At 39.0% G+C, this 20633-nt stretch overlaps 1 protein-coding gene across 4 annotated transcripts in view; it reads right to left on the reverse strand.

The window, feature by feature from the left end:
* The window catches only part of LOC146450754 (cyclin-dependent kinase 6-like), a 33569-nt gene extending 19210 nt beyond the window's left edge, over positions 1-14359 (reverse strand). The window contains exon 1 of one of the 4 annotated variants that reach the window (XM_085100011.1): positions 14166-14359. The gene's annotated coding sequence lies outside the window, so the exon portion shown is untranslated. Of the gene's footprint in view, positions 1-6846; positions 6948-8872; positions 9007-12268; positions 12424-14165 lie in introns of those variants that run through there. The other 3 variants (XM_085100010.1, XM_085100014.1, XM_085100013.1) reach the window with 3 other exon arrangements.
* Between the last annotated feature and the right edge of the window lie 6274 nt (positions 14360-20633).

The following is a 20633-nucleotide window of genomic DNA, read 5'->3' on the forward strand; positions in this document are numbered from 1 at the left end:
CTGTTTTAGTGACAGTAAATTACTCTTCTTTAGATTTTAGTGATTAAGGAAATCGTCCGAAATATATCGTCCATGGTCCGAAACTATTTTCGCAGTTAAAGTACACGTTCATCACTTTAGAAAAGAACACGAATATAGTTTTTAAATTACATTTGCCTTGAAGTGAACTGTCGCGGCTACGTAAGGTTCCTAGATCCTTATATTCCAAAAGCCCAAAATGCTAAAATAGATGCAAGTAAGACACACGATTTGGTTTTCCTGTCGCAACATATGTGTATTCCAGTCTTCCTTATCACGCCCAAATTAATTTACTTAACAATTTTCCTATCAACCAGTTTAAGAACAACTTTCAAAACGTTTGAGACTCACAGTGCCAAGACAAAATAAAAACATTCACTCCCGGTTCAGCCTTGAGCAGCTTGAAAAAGAAGACGTTCTTCAGTTACAAAAAGAGTTTGGACAAAAAACAACGACCTTCATTTCAAAAAGTCAATGCGCGCTTACCCTCAGCCGGGGAACCAAACGACAAAGTATAAAATACTTGGCTTTATGAGTTTCTGTTTCGCTAGATCGTTTTCAATCAGGGGCCCTATGAAGAGATATTTTTATTCCTTAGGAAACAGAACCTTTCCCTCCAAATTTTCGAACTGCTGAATACTAGCTGGTTTTATTTCGTGTCAAGAGATCATGTTAGCTTTCTCTTGTTTCTACCTGATACTACGTATTTTTCCGCCAAAAACAAAAGGCATTAATGTTTTCCATGCCAGAAAAGCTTGAGTTGATATTTTGTACACTGAAAAACGCTTGCTGTTTTGCGCAATTAATCGGCCGAACATCTGAGAGGAACAGATATATCGTGATTTAATTCCCCAAAATAAAATAAAAATAATTTGCGGGGTGCATATGAAGCCGGCCTGTGAACAGCCAAACTTAAGGGTACTTTTATTGCCCAATATTTCGGTTAGACAAAAGTGGCCTTCTTCAGGGGCTGCAAAAAGCTAAGTAAAAATTGGAAATAAACGGTTACAATATTTCCATTCCTATGGGATGAAAACGCTACCCTTTTTAGCTGTCCGATCGGCCTTGCATTTGGTTTTACGTTTTATTTAATATTGCTGATCCTGATCTACACAAAGATCCGGCTTCACTTTGCTGTTTTTTTGTCCAAGTGGTCCTTGGACTTTTCAAGAGCTAAAACTCAACCTGATTTGGGTTCCTCCTCGAAAGCGACAATTTGACAAACGATAGAGCAGACTGAGGTAACTCTTCAGTTTTTTTTTTTAGTCGGTACAGTGGCATTATGTCACTGACCTCTTAGATACTTAACACTCATGCAAAGTGCGAAAACAATTTTGTTTCTTTTCACTATTTATTATCGTTGTGGTATGTTTACAATAAAGGAAAGATCTTGCGTTTCTTTGCCTTTAGCATGTTTAGTTTTATTATCTTTGGGATCACAGCCCGCTTTGTGGGTCAAGTAGCGTCCGAAAAAAATTTACCGGAAATGCTTCGTGCACGGTTTTCCTGAATTTTTTGTTTCCAAATGTTCTAAAACAATAAACTTTATTGCAGTAGTGGTCTCTTGTTAATGGCTGTTATAATTGCGGCCCCATCTGCGAATATCGATTCACGCAGTCATTTAATTATGGCAGTTGAGGGCCTTGGAAAAATACAGATAGATACTAAGATAGTGATCAGTTTTTCTGGCTCAGCGAGATTTGGGCTCACGCAAATGAAACGCGCTGGGATTTCTGTTCTGGCTCGAAAGTAGCACACAATTACACGAGCAGAGTACTCGGATTTGTTTTGCCTGCTTGCTTTAAGAATGAATAAGGCGAACTGGGTTGGTGTTTATGATTTGTTTTCGTGATTTTAGTTACGGAGTGTTATGCAGTATTTTTCTCTATCGGCTTCAACATTCCTCGTGTATATCCCCAGAGCTCATGGCTACCGGTCTCGCCATCACCTTTAACATGTGCTCCTGCCACTATACTGAATAAATAGGCGTTTCATGTTAGCTCACCTTCAGAGAAGAGACAGGTAACAGTAACAAACATTGATGTTGTTGTTACAATTTTTTTTTCTTTTGCGTTTGTGTATTTTTTTTTTTTTTTTGGCAGAAGCTGATATTTTGTTGTAGAATCACGGAAAGAGCAGGTGTGTTCAATATCTTTCATCGTGACGTACAGATTGGTTGCATATCAGTTTTGTATAAAACAATTTTGTCAATTTTTTACGCCTTCCATAAACATAGGTTAAATACCAAATGTGCGCACGTTAATACGAAACGGCTTTATTAATGGCTTGCCACCGAGATTGAAGAAAAGCGAGCTTTCACTGTTTACTTCTTCCTTGGAACTGTACATTGCTGGAGATATCGTAGTTATATTTGAGGGAAAAAAGTGTCTTGGTGTTCACATGTACACGTATTGAACTTTTATCTCCTTGCACTAGATGTTAGCGATAATTAAAAGCCGGATCAAAGCTGACGATTTATTTTGACCCCTCTGCTATCACTTGACTGCTAGCAGTCGCCCCTGCTCAGATCCTACCCAGAAATCTTGATATAAAATCTGCAAAGCAAAAGTCGCTCACTTCGCGTTTTTTTTTTTTTTTTTTTTTTTTTTTTTTTCTTATCTGCGAGAGCAGAGCCTTCGTTAAGCCTTCATTTTTCCGGCTCTTGTTCTAATGAAGCAAGAATAAGAAAAGAAAAAGGATACTGTTCTTGCTAACTAGTTTTTCTCGCACAATAGAAAATTACTGGAGGAAAGATATTACCTTGCTTTGTGGTCATATAGAAGATCTCATGGCATAAATCTACGTTGCGTTTTCAGTTGCGAGGCGTGCGTTTAGCCTTGTGTTCCAGTTAAAAAGTGGACAACTGAGAAGTGGCCAAGGCAGAGAAAAAGGAGGTTTTGAATTCATTAGACTATTTAAGAGGTCATACATTATTTACTTGAAATTTTCAAGCGACCCCATATTCATAATCCATATTAATAGTCCCTATTATCTTACCCAGATTTCTCACGAAGGGTAGATCACAGACCTACTACGTAGATGATTGGGTACATGCCGTGTACTTCTAGAGATAATTTTGAGTATGCTTTTGCGGTTCTGTGTTTTAAAATTATCTCAAACAAGACTCTTCAGATGAAAGATATTGACCAACCCTATTTTGAGGTGCCGTGCGAAATGAATGGATCTCATTCAACTCTGGAGGGCCCCTTTTGTTGTCGCAGCTTGTAATTCCAACTTCCATTCTGCCCTCCTTTACGTCAGCGCCTTGTTTACATGGCGTACTTATCCCTTTGAGTTGCTCCCTTTGCAAGCTGGAGCACTAATTGTGATTACGGCGTGTTTCGTGAGTGACTTGAAGGGTTTGCGTGCGGGCGTCTATGGTCACTTGTAAGCAGGTCTACCTATACTTACGAACACTTTTCAACTTGGCCTCATGCAATTGTCCGCTGAAGCCGCTAAAGCCTGGCTTTCATAATCTCTCAGTTGTCGTATTTTGCATTTACTTATTTATCTATATCTCAGTTGTCTTTATTCCTTGCGAAATAGAGAAAAGGTAGCGAAAGAAAGCCGACAAGCTCGCCAGCAGGGGGTAATCAAGATACTTCCATTGTTAGGAAACTACTTAGCGTGCCTTACTTTAAAAATATAAACAGGCGTTTTGAAGGAGGTATTGTTGCATTTATGTATATTTTACAGGCCATGTGCAGTAAAAAACTTGTCACGCCTCTGTAACCTTGCTTTATCCTGATTGATTGTAAATTAACTTTAACTTTAGCTATGGGCAAAGCAAAGTGTTGCTGTTGTTGTTGTTGTTGTTATTGTTGATTAAATGGATTCCAATTCGACCTGGAAACAGTGGAGAGAAGAGCCACCCCGTGGATTCCACTGAAATTCCTATTTATTTTATTTTATTATTTATTTTTATTTAAATGGATTCTTTGGTGAAACGAGTTCAATCAGGCGTAATCGATTAGTTTTCCGCAGTGTTTTCCAATTTTTTTCAGTGACATTTCTTTACTACGTGACGTATTTCTCCAAATCGTTCTTCGACACAATTAACTTTAGTCTTCGAGTTGCAGATAAATGAAAACTTTAAAAACTGCAAACGCCGTGAACAAAGATCCTGCTTGCTTGTAGGTTGGATCTCACAGGAGATCTAATCAGCCAAACTTGAAAAATAGACGACGAGAAGTCCAAAGATAAAGGCGTTATCCTCGTTGGGTTTTGAAATTCAAGCATTCTACACAAACGTTGGGGTTGGTTTTGAAAACACCAAATGCGGAAAATTTTTAATCTTTTGTCCTTTTGCCCAGGCCCTCTCGATGAAAAGTGGGACGCGTGCGCAGTTTTTTCCACAATTTATCCTCGTTTTCGGTGCCTCGATTTTTGGTCAGCGGTAACAAAGCCGTGATGGCTCCGACCGTGACACCAAGGGCACGTTCCACTTAGCCAAAATTTTCGAATCTCGGCAAACGGAAAGTTCACGGAACAAACAGACGACGTTCGTAGGTATAGTTGACTCCCGATAACTCGAACTTTCAAGGAAAATTGGAAAAAGTTCGAGTTATCGGGAGTTCGAGTTATTGGGAGTCGAGAGCAAATGACCGGAAATAAGGAAAAAACGGTGTTTAGTTCAATTATTTCTATTCACACAAAGTCACATTTGAATCAAATTTAATTATAGAGAAGTCGAGTGAAAATGGTATAATATTTCAAAATTATAAATCAGAACGTAAAAAATCGTAACGTGAAACAAAACAAAACAAAGTAACAGGAGAAGACTACGTAGGCACTGGGGACTTGAACTGAACTGACACGTTTTGTTAATGCCAAAAAAAAAGACAAAGAATTCAAAGGCTCCTTTAAAATAAATTCAATGTTTTGGACTGCAGTACTGTTTGTTTGACTTGTCACGGCTTGACAAAAATGCTTTGAGTTATTGAGGGTAAAATTATGTAGAAAATGACCTGAAGGGAAAGGAAAATTACTTCGAGTTAGCGGGAGGTTCGAGTTATCGAGGGTTCGAGTTACTGAGGGTAAAATTACAGTAAATGTATGACGGAAATGCAGAGGAAATCGATTTTGGTTCGAGTTACCGCGAGGTTCGAGTTAGCGAGAGTTCTAATTATTGGGAGTCGACTGTACTCCATTTTTTTCTCCTGTTTGTTCCAACTGGTCAGAATGGAAATTATCGTTCTATTTGCACAAAATTTCCACTTCCACCTTGTTGTCTTTTTGCGTCATCATTGCACCACAGGATACGTTTTTTGATTTACCAATAAGATCGCAAGTGGGGAACGAATGGAAAAAAGCCGTTCCATTGGAGATGGAAAGTTTCCTGAATTTCCAACGGAAAATTTTGGCTAAATGGAAAGCGGCCGGTTAGGTGGTTTACCGCAGAATTCACCGCGGTCATACGCCTGCGCATGCGTCAGATTAATACTATTTGGTTTTCCTGTAAATAGACACACAGCGCTCACGGGAGCTCATCATTTCTGCCCATGTGAACATGTTATGATTTCCTGGCGCCAACTAGTAACCACATATATACTTCGCTTAAAAAAGAACTTTTGAACTTTTTTTAGTAAATCATAATTGATTTAGTAAACTCACAGACGACCAGCTTCGGAGCTCTCAAGAAAAAACCATTCTTATTTCTTTTCACGTTTTACCGCGGTCAAACCGCAGCATTTCTTGTATTGTTTTCCAACGAATTTTTGAATCAGCAATATTTGCGACATTTCTTATTCCATTTGGGGGGTCAGATTGCAATAGGGACGCAAGTTTTGTTTCTTTCCCCCGTCACAGCCTGTATTTTTATTGTATTTCTATTATATAATATCCTCAGTGACGAATTCAGTAAGTGAAATTAAATTAAATTAAATTTGTTAAAGGCGAATTTTCTTCATTCAGCGGTTAACCTGACGCACGGCCCCGTGGGGGACCTGCATAGTAGCCTCACAAGAATTTGTTCCAGGGACGGCTTGTGAATAAGGGTGGTAGCGTGAACAGCTTTGATCTTGATTGCAGAGGAATATTAGCGTAGAACATTTGAATCACCAGCGATGAATTGAATGACTGACTACACGTGCTTGAACTAACACTGTCTTTGAACTGCTTTGAAACAAGACACTATCTCATTGGGTTTTGTGTAATGAACGGTTTAACCTCCAATCCGCCCAATTTGGCAGCGTTCATATTTCCTTTTAATTTTTTTGTAGTTTCGCGTTTCCCACAGGAATGATTTGTCAAGTGAAACGAAAAAAGAGCTTGATCACAGGTTATATCAGACGGGTCACGTTTCTCTTCTTTGGGGGTGAGGTACGGGCGAGGAAAATCTCGTCAACTTGCGGAACAATTTGAAAAAGATATTTTTTATTCCAAAATCTTTCAAGGACTAGGTTTTTGCACTGCTTTTAGTTCCCTAGTTAAATGTTCCATCTTGATTCTCCAATTTACCCCTGCAAGGCTTGGTCTTCCTTAAAACATCACTACAATGCGAAAGATTTCCACACAGCCCATGCATAATTATACATGCACCACTGTTACATAATAAACATTAATCTTCTTCTGAAAAAGGTGAGCGTGAATGAAGTTTGAGTTGCAAAATGTATGCATGTATAAAGGTATATATATCTCTATATATACCTAGTTATACTATGCGGGATTTTTTTTCCCTAAAATGTCCACATTATGGTCATTTTCTAATTACACGTGTTTATTTTGTTAATTCTAACCTTTTTTTAACAGTGTCAGCTACAACAACAACGTTAAATGGTACAAAAAACGGATACAGGTTATAACTCTAAATCATGCATTATTCCTTACCATAACAAAGTCTCTTCCCTTTGAGTAGGGCAGTTATTTGTCAAGCAAGCCACGACAAAACTGATAGAAGCCGAGGAGACAGGCTCGATTGTTTCAAAACCACGATGAAACACGATGCACGAATTTCTGAAATAGCTCACCTCTCAGGAATGCCGGATAATGAAGTTTTAATGAACGAACGAAGTGCAACAGTTTAAAACATTCTGAGCTAATTTGTGATGGAAAAGCTCCAGGGCTTTGTGTGGTTTTCAAAGTTCAGCGAGCTAACATGCAATTGTTGCAAACATGGAAGATAAGCCAGCAAATTGTTTATAATCGTTCGTACGGTCAAAACAGGGGAAAAAAGTAGTTTGAACTTATTTTCTCTTGGTTTGAAACGAAACGAATTGCTCTGAAAACTCGAGTCGGAAAGCTTGCTTGTTAAAATATTATTTTTACCATGAAATAAAGCATGAGTGAAGTGACCGTCGCACGCAATTTGTCCTCCTAACCTACGTTAAAGACAGCAGAACTTTCTAAGAGGCCAAGGGGCAATCAGTCATTTGTCAACAGAGTTGACAAGGTAATTTGGCAACCGTAAAAAGATCGAGAGCTGATATTTCGAGCGTTAGGCCTTCATCAGAGCAAAAGAGGCGCGGCAGTCAGGGGGTATGGGACAGAGAGGGAAACTAGGGGCGTTGGCTGGGATGTGTGAATTTTTACTTAATTTATTTTTAGACATCGTCTAAACGGAAGTTGGTTTCCCGAGACGTCCGCAAACGGTCAGTGTGACGTCGACAGGAAGTCAACTGAGCGTTCCAACGTCGCATTGTGCAATGTCAGCTGTTGAATATTCACTGTATTTGTTATAGTCATGCAAATAAAGCTTGTTGTTGTTGTTGTTGCTATGGTTTTCTAAGTGGCATTTACAGGCTTCTAGATACGTTTGCGGACGTCTCGCGAAACAGATTTCCGTTTTCACGACATCTAAAAATAACATTAGTTAAATTCACATATCCCAAGGCCTATACTGGGGGTCTCCCTCTCTGTCACATTATTTTCTTTTGGTGGAACGAAATAAAAACCTGGAAAAAATCTGTGCCAGAAAACTTTTCAAGAACGAGCTGGAAAGGAAGCTATGAATTAAAGAAATAATTCTTGTGTTGCTTTGGTGTTTTCATTTTCATTGTAGCGTTCACCTTGTACACGCTTTTACAACGTTAGGGGCTGTTTGCATGGAGGGAGGAGTAAAACAACATTTCGTTTGATTTACATGCAGACATTTCGGTCGGGGTGGTTACCAAGTGGAGAAGGAAAAGGCTGAACGCCCGGCTGCGGCCATGTTTGTTCTTTTTGTCCCTAGTACTAGGATCTTCCGAGCAAAGGTAGTTTACATGGTGCTACGATCTTCCTAGTGCTAGGATCTTCCTATCTGTCAGCTAAGAAGATCCTAGCGCTAGGGCCAAGTACACCTTTTTGCATGTAAACGAAAATATATGGCGCTAGGTTGATCCGCCTTCTAGCATCTTCCTCCCTCCTTGTAAACAGCCCCTTAGTTTCCCACAATTAGCGGAGCTGTTCGACTGGAGGTCGAAAAATGAACAAAAAGGAAAACATTAGAATTAATTTAACAAATAATTAACAAGAAGTTAGAGAGGATGAAACCTGTCAACAATAATTCCACGAGCGCGCGTTGGATATGAGATGGTAGATAGCCAACGAGGCGCCAACGTTTTTTTAAAAACAATCAAGATCTTGCTTGATTTCGCTTTGCAATAACAACCAGAAGACAATTTCATGGTCGCTTTTTCTTGGGCATGGTTTAATGGCTCGTCAGATACCATGGCTGCTAAACCAATCAAATCCCTGGAATTGCATTATACAATGATCCAGTTTTTAATAATAAAAATTAGCATGTGAATGCACCAGTAACCAAAAGGAGCGTATCCAGTCGGCTGCGATCTCGTGAATGATTAACGAGTAAGAGTACTTTCAACAAAACGAAAAGGGAGAAATACAACCATATTCGAGAGCGATTTCAACTTACCTTACTTTTTCACTAGATCATTCTCGTTCACATTTCTCTGAAGATCGCTAACATATTCGGCTAAATCTTTGCGATACACGTAATCAGGGAAAACAAGTACCTATTTCGAAAATTGATCATCTTCTCTGCTCGGGTTTGATTAACGCTAAAGTGGCCCTTACTCTAGTCTGAGACTACCTCACTTATCCAGAAAAGATTTAAGCCCAACTAATTAGTGGATTGCCGTTTTCGTTTAAGGCCGGAAATTCAAAAGGAAATATTTCGACTTTGCCCAGACTATCCCGGCTACTGCGCAAGTTCAGAATCCAGAAAAAGAAATTCTTGTAAAACACCTCAGCGACGGAAGCATTTACCATAAACTTGAAAGTTGCTGAGCTACTTTTCCAGCATATAGCCAACATTCATAAAAAGCCGCTGCATCGAAAAATACTCCAATTAACTTTCGTTCAAATTTTCATAATTTAGTGGAACACAAATCCCATGACTCTAGCTGGGAAAATATATATGGCTCCTCAGTGGGTCAATATCCACACTTGTAGTGGAATTCAATTTTCCAATTACGCTCTTTTCCCAATCAAGTGGTACACTTGTTTCTTCCCCGGGTTTTTTTTTGTCACCTTGTAATACTGGTAAAATCTAGTAGCAACACTTTAAAACTTAATCCTATTTCTTTTATCACACACTCGGCGTTTTGGGAGAAACAGACAACACTATAGAGAACTAGGCTTTGAAAGTGTTCCCTAACTCTAGGTACGTGCTGAAGCATTTCTCAGCTATGATGGACTATATGTAGAGGCTCCACCCAAAAGGATACCTTTTTCAGGGTGGAGGTACATAAAAGGGGGGCTGAAGTATAGAAAAGGGTAGAGAAAGCTGTCATTTTTCAAAATATTTCGATTAAACCAATCGAAAACAGATGCAGTTTTCCTACTGTAGTTATGTATATGTGAAACGGATACCTTTTCCAGGATGGAGTCATATAAAAGGGAAGGGATTTCATGAGCTGAGGTATAGAAAAAGGTAGAGAAAACTGTCATTTAGGTATTTAAAAGAGCCTTTCAAAATATCTCGAAGAGAACCACCGAAAAAAGGTGCAGTCTTTGTGCGATATGCATGTGAAAGGAGTAGCATTTTCTAGGGAAAAAGATAGAGTTCCTTTTCTGTCAAAAAAGGCTTATAAAAGGGTAAGGCTTTGGACCTCGGGGCTGAGCCTCCCATATGACTCAAGACTTTCTCGAGTACTCACCCCCCCCCCCCCTCCTCCTCCCTGGTTGCTCAGGAGTATGCATTTATCGGCTGAAAGCTAAAATTTTGGCCAATTCAGTTAAGCCCCACCCACACCATCCAATTACACTGCCACCAAGAGAGTAAAGCAAGCCGGAAATGTTATCGTTCATCATTTGCGTCGATGAGTGCCAAGTTCGCAGTCCTTCCTGTTTTAACAACCGACCATTTTTCTCCCTCCTTCAAAATTGCTGGGATTAGTTATGTCTCAAGTAAGGATTATTTTAATAAGGTCGACACAAAAATGTATTGCGTAATTTAAGGGGATTATCGCAATTAACTGTGAAAACAGGGTTGGATCATTGCATTGTTGGGATAACAAAATGCTTCTTTTAGCTTCTCTTGGAGCGTTTTGCCTCTTGACGTGATTCAATGTCTTTTTAAAAAATGACACATTTACAAACTTCTACGTTTCAAAAACTAAAAAGTTGCTGTCCATTAGCTTCCATTTACATAGCTAACTTCATGATTTTATGAGACACAAGTTACAAAGCATAATTAAAAGCTCTAAGTACCGTGGCACTAACTGATACTGTACTCAGCTGGAGTAGGCAGGCTAGCCGAGACTGTCCCGGCCATTGAATTCTTGGTGTAGGTGTACAACCCATCAGAGCTCGGAATTCTAACCCCATTTCATCTGACCAAAATTGTCAAATTCTTTATAAAAATACCTTAGACTAAAATGTTTTAAACATTTGCCCTATTTCAGATGAAAAATTCTTCACTGTACGTGGTATTGTTAAAAATAATGCCCCATTTAAAAGATCAAAAGTCTGGCTTTCAAAATCTTTTCCAGCTGGCAAAGCGACTCAGTATCCCTGCTCTTTGGGCTTACACGCCACGTATCTTAAGCGAATGATACACGCCGGGTTCAACATCGTTCAACTTTTGTTGATCAACAAATGTTGAACATTATTGCGACTTGTTGACTTGTTGCGGCAACTTGTTGAACGGAATAGAGCCAAGCTCTATTTTTGTTCAACAACGTTCAACAACTTTCAACGTGTTGAACGGCATATTTCAACGTTCAACATCACATGATACACTGTTCAACATTTGTTGAACAGCAGCTGCAATATTTGTTGCTCAACAAATGTTTAACCGTGTATCATTGGCTTGATGTAGTTAATATGAGAAAAGAGCTTTCCCCTCCTTCCATTACATCGCTGCGCTGCCCAGCTCGAAAAGATTGCCAAAAAGTTTAGAGGGATATCATTAGTTTTCCACTTTGAAAGGATGGCCATTCACTGGCAAACTTTCATTCAGATGTAATTTTAGGTATAAACTGTTAAACATTTTCAACTAGGATATGCAGCTGAAGAATGTCTTATTGTATATTTGTCTTTTCGATCAATAGTTTCTGGCGCCAATAAAAAACTTAACCTTTTTTTTACAGATCGGAACTCGCAGAGAATTGAACTTGACCGTTTAATCACTACTGTTCTTTTGTTCTCCTTTTTTTTTTCTTTTAAGGTGATGATCATTTCCCCCGATAAAAAGATCACATCATTATCCGACTCAGGATTAAGATCAATACCTTGTTTGTTCTGCCTCTTACCATCTTCTTCAGTGTAAGGTTACAGCTATTTTGTGCCTTTAAAAATGATGTATACTTCCGACTTCGTAAATTTTTTGTTGCTCTTAACCGCAAACCCTTTGTATATTCTCGACATTTCGGAACTTACACTGACGAGAGACGACATTCGTGAAGACTCCTGTAATCAAAGCGCAACACACCCGAGATCTATAACCCCCTGGATATCTGGGATATGAGTGTGCGCGGGTCCGTTAAGTACTCAACTCCCTGTAACAATACTTCATAGTCAGACCAAGTGACTATTTTTCATACCCTAGAAGTCTCGGTGACTAAAACCTCAACAGCTCTATCTTCTCACAATATTCCATCGTATTATTTCCATTGCGCATATGCCATACATTGACATTCTAATCCTTGCAGTATGCAGGATGTTTGTCCCATGAACCTAGTTTAATGGCCTTAGTCTTCTGTGGCTCAGTACATGGTACTAGTAATCAGGAGACCGGTGAACCATATTTTCACATAGTACGCTCTATCTTTTTACGCGTTTACTTACTTTTTATGCGTTTCCTTACCTGGTATACGTCGCCGAGAGATTTCAATTAATGTCCACCTCAAGTATACCCTGGATATCACCCTTTTAGCAGGTTATTATAGAACTTGTATTACAACTGTAGTCACTTATAGAAACGTGCTGCATAGCATGCGTATCTAAATGCCCTGTAAAAATAACAAGCTCTCTAGGTTGATTATTTAGCGGCGGGGCATCATTGAAGCCTTTCTTATTCCTGAAGGGATTATTCGAGAAAGCCTTTCATCCGTTATTTGAAATTCAAACCTTTGTGATAGATTGTATCTACATTAAATCTTAGGCGGCCTTGATGGAATCTCCAAACAGTTCGCTGTGTGGACGTGTTAAGATGCGAATTTTCGTCAGAACTGTCAAAGACTGTATTTCTTGCGATAGCAATTTTCAGTTACTGCAAGAAAAGTTTGCGTAAATAAAAAGATAATTATTTTATGAGATGTCTTCAAGTTATCTTTTATCTGCGCTAGGAGAATTCAGCGAATAATTGTGTATAATCTTTCTTTTGAATCGCCTAATAGAGCAGAAAGATGCCCAGATTACGTAGCCTGTCTCGCAAAAATCCCAGATCGCTCTCTCATGCAATTCGTTTTCGATATCAAATATAGTAATACTTATATATAGCGCTTTAAAAAAAGTTCAAAAAATCGAAAGGAATATTTTTATGTAGGATTTTTGAAACACTGCCTATGGAAAAGATTGCCTAAATGACTCTAAAACGGGAGAGACTGGTATTCAGTTGTCACGTGATAGGGTATTATAAGAAACAATTCATGATGACAAAGTTTTTATTGCTTTACAATCTTTTCCTTTTTTGGTCCTGGTGTAGATATTCTTCGTCTTAGCCACAGCATTCAACCGGACTGTGTGGGAAGGTCATGTCAACAGACCCAAGTCCAATTTAAAAGTCAAGGCCAGTTATATTAAGGATAGACTGATTTTCCTTTATCTTCGCCTGTAATTTCCGATTAGGCTGGTACAAATAGATCCAAATGAGCTTAAGTTAACTATAGAATAAAGATTTTCGCCCGTGAGTTTTCTGCGAGAAATGCTCGCCGGTATAATCACTGATCGCATATAAAAGCGACTGTTAGCCGGAATTAAGAACAAGGCTATTTGAAATTATTAAAAACTGGATCATTGTATAATGCAATTCCAGGGACTTGATTGGCTTAGCAGCCAAGTTATATGAGCCATTATACCATGCCCGAGAATTCGCGACCATTAAATTGCCTTCTGGTTGTTCTTGCAAAGCGAAATCAGCAAGATGTAGCGATATTTCTCGGCGCTACACGCCTCGTTGGCTATCCATAATTATCTCATATCCAACGCGCGCTCGTGAAATAATTGTTAAATAACATGTTTTGAAATGTTATTATGCTGCTGACGTGGATTTGAAGGATACGACTCCTTTCTATGTTCCAGCTACAAGATTAAAGCTTTCAATAATTTCTGAAATCATTCTTGTGAAAACTAGTATTTTTACCGAATTCCCATAATTTCCGCATTTTATTTTTCTTTTATTAATCTTTCCACAGGCTCCGGTTGTTCAAAGAGTGGATAACTCTATCCAGTAGAAAAATTGCCACCCAGTTGATAAAATGTACTCCAACCAATACAATTTATCCGTTGGATACCGGTTTATCCACTGGATAAATTTATCCGCTCCTTGAACAACCGCGACCTGACAGCCAGTTAGATTTACGGCTCTGATGTGGATACCTACCACCACAAACTGAGACCGACTGGTTAAAACGTGTTAAAAAACATCGGAGCCTCACTCAACGTCGTAGTCGAGTGAACTCAAAGTTTTTTTGGCACCAAAAACAGAAGCAACAAAATTATATCTACAATGATCTTCAAATCAACTGTTAAGAGCTACTCACCAACAACAACGCGGATAAGTGGCTCAAATACTTCAACTGTGAATATGTCGAGTGAAGGAAGAGATGATTTGCAGTTATTCGCTCACTGAAAAGACGTACGTCGTCACCGGCAACAGAACTGTATTGTATTGTCGAGAATTTCGAAGAAACCAGCAACTGTCCCTCGTGAATGGCCTTGCTTGACTACGCTGACTCGTTCGACATTTGTGTTACATAAGTCCAAGAGACAAAAGGTCATTTTGCGGGTATTCTGTATTCAATGATCGCGCATATCGGTATGATTTTAAAGGCTTTTTAAACAATTAAGAATCACGTATACTCGCAATGATATGAGATAATATGTACTGAATGCAGACTGAATACGATCTAGAACAAAAGAAACAGGAAACTCAGTTTTAACCCATAGACTCGAGGTCAAAATATTTTCCAGTATTTAGTTCTATTCTCTCACTCCACAATGGACCATTCAAATAAAAGCTACTGAGCAGAACTTTCTTTCTTCAGTTTTGTACTGTTCATTATGTTGTACAAGGTGGTTCTAACTTTTGAGTCTGTGGATAAAATCCTAAAGTGTGGCCATTCAAATGAAAGCTACTGAGCAGTACTTTCCTGCGGTGCTGTTTATTATGCTGTACAAGGTGATTCTAACTTTTGAGTCTGGGGGTGAAATCCTAAAGTGTGACTATTCAAATGAAAGCTACTGAGCAGTACTTTCCTGTGGTGCTGTTTATTATGCTGTACAAGGTGGTTCTAACTTTTGGGTCTGTTGATGAAATCCTAAAGATATTTCAAAGTATACCCTGTTTGCAAGCGTTATTTTCCGATGGGGTTTTGCGCGTTCTTCGCTTTCTGACCGCGCGGATATTGGGACGAGAGGAATGTTTGCGCGTTTACACAGCGAAAAATGCATAAAGCCTCAAGATAACAATTGCTATGCAGCTATCTAAAGCCGTGTGACCATTCAAATGGAAACTACTAAGCAGCATTTTCTTGAGGTGCTGCCGGAAAATTAGCCCCAACGGTCAATTGCAACGAGCAAATGAATACAGACTTGAATATTAAAACCGCAAGTTTAGCGTCTCGCCTATCTAATTGATGGTGGTAAACCATCAATTGAAGACGTGCTGAAAATCACGGCCTCAAAAGAAAAAACAAATAAAATCATGAAAATTTCTTATTCCTTATATCATTACTGGTTTCAGTGCGTGATAAGCCTTCCCTAGTCCTTCTTCAACACCGTTCCCTGAGGTCACTCCTCTTTCCGTTCCCCGGGGCGAGACGGAAAGAGAGGAGACCCTAGGAACGAGATTGGTCTTCCTTCCGGCTTTGGTTCGCTGGCAAAGCCGGGAGAGGGAAATACAAAATACCAAAGCCGAAGTCAGAGTTCAAGTCGTCTCATTTCATATGATAAGAGAAGCAGAGACCGATACAACGTAGAATTACGTTTTAGAGGTTACTATATTTCGGCTGGCCAAACCAGCCTTCTTCAGGTACAATGAGAATTTGCATTGGGACATGCGCTTATATAACAAATATTTGCGCAATAGCGGAACTACGTAAAACTAGAGTGATTGACAGTATAAAAGATGAAGCAAATGAAATAATAATAAAAAAAAAAAGAAAAAAGGCTAGTAAATTTCTTCGCGAATATTGAGGCCATGTGGAAGAAGTGTTCTGCCTTTTGAGATTAAAAAGGCTTCCCTGGCCTTACGGATTGAGTCTTGGTTAGAGAAGACTTTTTTTATGATGATTAATTGCATGTCGTTAGCGGTGTGGTTAGGAGCGGTGAGGAAGTGTTCTGCGGCTGTGGTGGGTTAAGATTTAGTGTTAGGGTTATCTATGGTGCGACGGTGTTCATTAAAGCGTTTAAGCGTCGTTTAGTCTCCCCTATGTATTGTAAATTACAGCGGTTACATTGAATCACGTAGATTAGATTTTTAATTTTAGATTTTTTTAGATTTTTAGTTTTTTTAGATTTTTAGATTTTTAGTTTTAGTTTTGTAGATTTAGATTTTCAGCTTCTCATTTCAAGCTTGCAGACGATTTAATCACCCTGCTGCGGCAGCGAATTCTAGAGTTTAGAGGCACAAAAAGGAAGCTGGCACCTTCGCCGTACGAGGTTGACTTAAAACTCAGGGAAAAACTGGTTTTTTTTTATGGAATTGTGGAAGAGACATGTTAGATGAACGCAGTTTATGAACCGACCTACTAATGTTTGGTTATCAATGAGGCTAGATAGCCGTTGGCAGTCGTCATTAGTAATTTGCTACTTAAAGGCACAATTTAAAGTTAACGTGTGAATCCACTACAGGGGTAGAATGTCGAATGTGCTGGGATTTCTTTGTTCCATCAGTAAGGCGCGTGGCCTTTTCTGTGCACAGTGGGTTTTTCTTCCTTCATTTAGGACACATGGAAACAAGCCAGATTCCGGGGTCATGGACTTCACAGAGATGTGTGAAAGAGAATTTGTGAGTGAACACACTTTTCAAATAGACTTGCCAGAAATCGATCTTGGACTCTTTGATCGAGTTTAATATTTTATATTTATTTGGTATTTACTGTGTCTCCAATTAGTAGGTATGCTAAAGTATTTTGACACAAATTAATGAAGTTATTGTTGTTGTTGAATCGAGTGACTTGATGGGTAAACTTCCAAAGCTAAGAAAACAGCATATGGGAAGTTAATAGAATAAGGAGCATCTACAAAATCTAAATCCAGGAGTAACTTTTTATGTTATCCGTTCTAGAGTTGCCCACTTCCATCGCTAACTTCACAAATTGTCCGCCAATCTTGTCCACCTTGTACAGTTTATGTCCCATACATAACGTACCAACCCAGTAGGTACGATATGTGTGGGAACATATACTGTACCAGATTGGCCAGAGGAACGGTGCTGACCAAAAAAGGATCACAGCTCCTGGGGACAAGATTGACTGTCCGGCAAATATGGAGATAAGTGGGCATGCCCCGTTCTCGTAATAAGCGCAACATTTTTTGCAACGTGTCGCTCAGCAAATGCTGCGTTGCAAGTTGCGCAAATTTTCATGTTGCAATTAGAAACGATCGAAGCCTACTTTCTGCAACATGAACATTTAATTTGTTGCACATGGGGGTGGTAAAAGGGAGTTTAAGCACAGACGTTCGTGAGCCACAGACGGCAACCGGAAGTAGAATGTTTCCTTTTTTGGCATGGTTTTGCTTCTTACCACGGGCAGGAAAAGCTGAAAAGCTCTTGTTGATGACTGTGGCTTCACGTTACAAACGCGATGACTTGAAAACGCTCCTAAATGGGAAAAATTCAAGTTCCGGTTGCCGTCCGTGGATCAAAAACGTCTGTGCTTAAGCTCCCTAATACAGAGGAATTGCAATACGCGCAACAAATTATCACAACTCTCAATGCAACATTTCTTACGCGACAAGTTGCAAGAAAACTTTGCCCTTATTACTTGACCTTTAAGGCAAACATGCCTTTTCTTATTTCAGCCAATCAGAAGTGACTTGCCTCACGCTTGACACCGGTTGCACTTTTTTCCCGCGCTTTTACAGTGATAGCATAGCTTCCCGCTTTTATGCTTGGTTTTCATACATTTGAGAAAATCCCAGACGATCGTAGAGTTCGGTCTTTCCCTGTCGTCCCAAATTTTGCCGACTTATGAAAACACAAAACCGCAGACACCCCTGATCATCTGGCATGGTCGGGTATAAATCTCGTTAATCTGGAGGGTTTCTATTTTCACAAAATATCCAGATTGCTGCGATAGTCAGCGATCGCTCTTTTCTGCAAAATCTGGGACAGTCCACGGAAACCAGCAAAATCCTCGATCGTTTGCGGGGATAATAGAGAGATTTAGCATCGCGTTTACGTGAAACGGCAAACGTCACTTTGCTGTTTCACGTTTCACGTAAAATAGCGTGAACATTTTGAATTTAGCTTCGCTTACTTGTCTAATTTTTCCAGTTTGGATGAAGCTGTTTTGTGACTCACTGTGGTGAGTTCATGACAACGAAGAAAGGTGAGATAAGGAGTGAGTTATGAAGGATTTTTAAACATGAAACTTAGTTTTCCCTAGTATAACTTGCCTGAAAAATTGTTGGGGTACTTGTTTTCAACAATTAACTTCTTGTATGTAGAAGAAAAAAGGAAGAAATACTTACGTAGTTCTCACGTAAAAGGCAAACACGAAATAGCCTGTTTTCACGTAGAACCGGCAACTGGCAAACGCGAAAAATGGCGGGAAAATCGTGGTCACGTGGTCATTTTTGCCGTTCGCGTTTCACGTATACGCAATAAATAACTCGAGAGAGAACGCTAGCCTCATGTACGAAATTCTATGCCACCCATGCGATGTGTGTAACATAGGAAAGACCGGACGCTTTTTCAAAGCGCGATTGGTCTAGTCCTGCTACCCTCGAGCTCCCTCATCACATTACCGCCGATCAACCCTGCCCACACCACTCAAGAGTTTCACAAGGATTCTTTATGACGAACCGAGATGGTTTGAAAAGGGGATAAAGGAAAACATCAATTTCCATGCGCATGAGCTAGAACCCACACTCAATCTTAACCGCGGCGACGTAAAAAAATAACCAAAGTCCATAAAAGATAAGATTTTTGCTTTCAGAGCTCAAAGATGATAAGATTTTTGTGAGTCTGTGAGTTTATGAGTTCACTAAATCATTACACGATTTACTGAAAAAAAAGTTTCAAGGTTTTAAAGTGAAGTATGTGGTTCCTGGAAGTTTAATTATTAAGGCTTAAGACAATCAGTGGGCCTCCAAATCTGTTCAAAAGTGGTTTATTTTAAGTAGATAAATAGTTTTCCAGTCTGGGATGCAGGCTTTCTTGTTTCCGTCAGCAGCAGACAATGTTTAGATATGATTGTTGGCAAAATTGAAAATGGCTTAGAACGCGTGGTTTTGTTAAACACCGTCTAAACTGTTTTTTAATAACTGACCCAGGGAGTTTTATTATTAATAAATGAAAGTGTAACGTTAAAGGAACATTGTCGGGTATATTTTTTATTGTAAGCCTCTAAACATAAAAATTATACGATAATAACAGACATACGAAAATAAAATCCATTAGCAATCCATTAGGACTTTATCAGCTATGACGATATCCGTAACCGAGAACGTTCACATTACAGTCAAGGTTTAAAGGTGATGTTAAATGCAACGATTCGAAGACTATTTTTAACTCAAAACCACGTCAATTTTTTGTCGGAACGTTTGATATACGTGACAATTTCAGTTTAACGCAACAATGTTTATCGGAAAGTTTATGCCATATGACGTGTGTGTGGGCGAACTTCAGCGCAATTTTCGCGCTACCAGCACGTTAAACTTTTTGAAGTAATGTGTCAAAAACTTGAAATGTGCTGGTAGCGTAAAGTTGCAACAATTCGTTGACTCGTCCATGTTACAAAGCATCGATCAACCGTTGTTGTAACTTGAAAGGGTTGGAATAATTAAGATTTATCATCGATATTATCCAACTCATTTGTATTCTCCGAACAACGCGCGTAAACAATACTAATATGCGGCGATATTCGGCTGATAGTCGTTATTTATTCAGTAAAAAAGCAATTTGGTGTTTATTTTTACACCAAAATACCGGTCTCTAACGTATGCTCGCCCATCTAGTTTCAGTCGTTTTCATTTCATAGCTTTATTCTTTGTTAAAAAAAAATTCTTACTTCTCAGCATAGGTTAAGTTAAACAATAAATCTCTAATTAGATGGTACTTTGACGAATATACGCCGCTACTACAGGTGCCGAAACATCCAATAAGATATATGTAGTTAAAGAGTCTGAATTGATCAGTTTCAGAGGCTCTTTTTATGTTGTCTCGAGGTTGTTTAAGATCCTTAATAATAACCTTCGAGAGCATCCAATTTTAGAAAAATGCCTTCGCTCCTCTATCAAAGTACGAAACTAATTATTGTTTTAACACCATCCATGTTTCCCTTCTCGAAAACGATTTACCCTTGTAAGGAAACTGTTGTTTGATGAAAAGAAAACAACTTCCTTTACTTGTAATTGTATTCTTTCTTACAGCATAAATGATAATTGACTAGAACGAACGTGACTAGGTTCGCAAATTTTAAGCCAAACGGTGTCGGTTCCAGTCAGATTGACGCAATCCAACAACTATTTCAATATTATAAATGGCTTGGGAATAAATTTAAAGGTATTTCGCAATCTCCCAAATAACGATCCAAATTTGATCAGAAAAGTTTTCAATTTCGGCTGCCGTATAAGTTTGGTTTAATGTTTTTTCATTCGCAAGTTGTCATTGTACAAAATTCTTTGGCATCCATTTCTTTCTTCACAAAAAACGCTCTTTTCCACTTCATGTGATAGCCTGCGAAGATTTCTCGAAAGCCTTCACAGCTGTTGCTTTATATTTGCTTTTCACAAGACTAAAATGTACGCGAAATGAGACATTGGTTAAGGTCTCATCTCGA

This window comes from Pavona decussata, unplaced genomic scaffold (genome assembly GCF_977016875.1).
Source record: "Pavona decussata unplaced genomic scaffold, jaPavDecu1.1 SCAFFOLD_426, whole genome shotgun sequence".
Lineage (NCBI taxonomy): Eukaryota > Metazoa > Cnidaria > Anthozoa > Scleractinia > Agariciidae > Pavona > Pavona decussata.